This window comes from Schistocerca nitens, chromosome 2, assembly GCF_023898315.1.
Source record: "Schistocerca nitens isolate TAMUIC-IGC-003100 chromosome 2, iqSchNite1.1, whole genome shotgun sequence".
In the NCBI taxonomy this organism is placed as follows: Eukaryota; Metazoa; Arthropoda; class Insecta; order Orthoptera; family Acrididae; genus Schistocerca; species Schistocerca nitens.
The window spans coordinates 866,279,334-866,283,143 of NC_064615.1; positions in this window are offsets into that span (position 1 = coordinate 866,279,334).

A 3,810-nucleotide genomic window follows, 5' to 3' on the forward strand; every position below is an offset into this window, starting at 1 on the left:
ACATGTAGGGTTTCGCAGGGATCGAATGAAGGGTAGAGCCACGGGTCGTAACACATCTGAAATGTAACGTCCACTGTTCAAAGTGCCGTCAGTGCGAACAAGAGGTGACCGAGACGTGTAATCAATGGCACCCTATACCATCCCGCCAGGTGATTCGCCAATATGGCGATGACAAACACACGCTTCCAAGTGCGTTCACCGCCATGTCGCCAAACACGGATCCGACCATCATGATGCTGTAAACAGAACCTGGATTCATCCGAAAAAATGACATTTTGCCATTCGTGCACTCAGGTTCGTCGTTGAGTACACCATCGCAGGCGCTCCTGTCTGTGATGCAGCGTCAAAGGTAACCGCAGCCATGGTCTCCGAGCTGATAGTCCATGCTGCTTAAAACGTCGTCGAACTGTTCGTGCGGATGGTTGTTGTCTTGCAAACGTCCCCATCTGTTGACTCAGGGATCGAGGCGTTGCTGCACGATCCGTTACAGCCATGAGGATAAGATGCCTGTTATCTTGATTGCTAGTGATACGAAGCCGTTGGGATCCAGCACGGCGTTCCGTATTACCCTCCTGAACCCACCGATTCCATATTCTGCTAACAGTCATTGGATCTCGACCAACGCGAGCAGCAATGTGGCGATACGATAAACCGCAATCGCGATAGGGTACAATCCGACCTTTATCAAAGTCGGAAACGTGATGGTACGCATTTCTCCTCCTTACACGAGGCATCACAACAACGTTTCACCAGGCAACGCCGGTCAACTGCTGTTTGTGTATGAGAAATCGGTTGGAAACTTTCCTCATGTCAGCACGTTGTAGGTGTCGCCACAGGCGCCAACCTTGTGTGCATGTTCTGAAAAGCTAATCATTTGCATATCACAGCATCTTCTTCCTGTCGGTTAAATTTCGAGTGTGTAGCACGTCATCTTCGTGGTGTAGCAATTTTAATGGCCAGTCGTGTAGTATGTTGTTCTTGCCACTCCCTCCTACCACCGTCAAAAATTTCCGACTGTACGAACTATTCCCGATATTCGACCGTTTTTGGTTTCTATTGATTGGGGTGTACATCACCAACATAGTTGGCTGTTTTGTTAAATTATTAATTTAAACGTTCTCGTGAGAGTAATAAAAGAAAAACATCTTTTGTAAATGTTATACTCAAACTAATTAACTTGACAATTCAATGCAAACTTAACCCTACAAGCACAATAGTTTTGTAGTCAGAAGGCCTGACAGATACAACGACGTAATTGTTTATTTTATACTGTTAAAATTCTCAAAACTGTTAGTTAAAATGTACACAGACGTCAGTTTTACAATTTGTAAGTGCTCGATTCTGCAGGTGGCGTAATAAGGGCAGTCAACGAAGACTAAAAAAGATGAGTGTGAAGTTGGAGCTGCGTTTGAAGGTGACAAATGTACATTTTTCTTGAATAACTTGAAAACTACGGCCTCCAACAAGAACGTATCCCAGTACAGAATTTAAGTATATTAAATTTCCTACAGAAAGCCCCTGTTTATTTTTTCTGCATGACATATAGTTTGCTCGTAGCGAGTGAGAGAAGATGAACATCTTGCGCATGGTTTTTGAAGGCCAGATATAACATTGCGGTTGCCTGAAATGATATCATTAGGGACAGCTGAATCATCCTGTATAGCATAAATTTGAAAGAAATGATGACTGATTACGTCACTAAATTTTAGCTTTTAAGATTAAATAAATTCTGAGAAAAAATTGTGGGACAGTATTTATTGAAGGAAACTCGTACGTATCTACCTCGTATTCTGCAATACTTTTAAATTTTGTCCATGGATTTTCCATATCACCGCCTTCGCAGATGAATGTTTGATATTTAATCTTTAGATAACCTGCAATCCATTTCCTATCACACCTGCGAAGCACAAGAACGTCCACTTCATATATCTGCTTTCTGTGGGAAAAACTCAACAGCAAGTACTGACAAAGGTGAGACGCACAATTGTGAATGCCCCGAAATTCGGGGATTCCAACAAGAATTTTGTAAGAGTTGTGAGACGAGTCTGCTTTAGCGAACTTACTGTTAAGTGAAAACTTCACGTTTGCTGAAAACTCTTAAAATTGCTCTTGACGCCTAAAACATTACCTGACAGGTATCTCCAGAGTACTGTTCAAACAATACATAACACATTCTTGTCAGTTATCGCAAAGGATGTCCGGTGCAACACAGGTACAAGGAGTCGCTGATGTAGCTATCGGTCAGATGGCATAAGGATACAGGTTTCATGGTCGTGCTGCAGCCAAAAGGCCAGTGATCACAAGCACAAAAGCTTGACGTTCCTCACAATGGCTCAGATAACAAAGTTATTGATCTTTAGAACTGTGGAAGAAGGTATGGTAAATTCATTGGAACACAAGTGATTGAGAAAGTTTGAATGTCTCTTGGAAGATTACTTCTGGTAAACGGCACAAGTGAGTTCATATTTTCATGAGGAAGTTTTGAACAGAGTAGAATTATTTCTACTGTGGCAAAAATTTGGCATCGGACTTTTTATGCGTCAGCATGATGAATGTCCTCTCTACAAACGAGGACTACAGCATCATGGTTCTGAAAGAATCGGTACTTTTGCAGGAGTGGGCTGCTCAAGCCTCGACCTCAACTCCATCATACGTCTTTGGAATGAAACAGAGTCTTGGTGACACTTCAAAAAATTCTCCCAAAAAACTGGAAATAACTTTTCGCTGTGATTCAGCAAATATGACAAGAAGTTCTACAATCAGTGATTTATGACTTAAAACCATCTGTGTTACAAAACTCACGTAGGCTACAGTCCGTTGAATGGAGCCCATTTCAGCTGGGACTAACAGCCAATCTCGAACGTACACAAAGGGAGGACGGAGAGAATGCTCACAGTGACGACACAGTGTAATAGAAACACTGAGAAATATTAGTTGGCAAAAACCTCGAAAAAAACCGGAATATTTCGCGAAAATTAGCGAACAAAACCAAAACAACTATACATTAAAATTTTTCAGCTATTTGTCTATCTTACTAGCTGAATACCTGGCGTTGCCTGGTATGCATTTATCCCAGTCATCTATTAGACCACCTTCTCCTTCCAACTCTCTCTGTTTGTCTCTTCCTTCACCTCCTCTCTGTTTATATCCACCATCCCCTCTATCGATCCACCTCCTGTACCCCACACTCTCTGTCTCCTCCTCCCCCTCTCTCTGTCAACCTTCTTCTCCTTCCTCCATCCATCTGCTCCTTCCCCTCTGTCGATCTCCTCCTCTCCCCTCTAAATCTATCTCCTTCTCACTCTCCTTTGTCACTTTCTTCCTCCCCTCTCTATGTCCATTTCCTCGCCTCGCATTCTCTGTTACTTCCCTCCACTTTCCTTTCTGTGTCCGTCACTCTCCCCTCCTCTATCTCTGACCATCTCTTACTCTTCCCTTTCTCTGTCCATTTCGTCGTCCACCTCTGTCTGTTCATCTCCGCCTGCCCGATCTCGCTGTCTATCTGTTCCTCCCCTACCTCTCTGTCCATCTCCTTCTCTTCCCTCTCTCTGCCCATTTTCCGCCCTCCTATCTCTGTCCTCCGCCTACTCCACTTATCTGTAACCATCTTCTTCCCATTCACCGCCTGTCCATCTCCTCGTCCTCCCTTCTCTCTCCGCGTTATCACACTCCCGTCAATAAGGGGCTTGTGCTTCTCCCCCTCCAGTATTTCTATCCAGATTGTAACTAAAATGTGAACAATTGAAATTGTTCCAGGTGTTTAGGATGAGCTTTTTACCCGTTGCCTTGCTTGTATATCCACGTGTTATA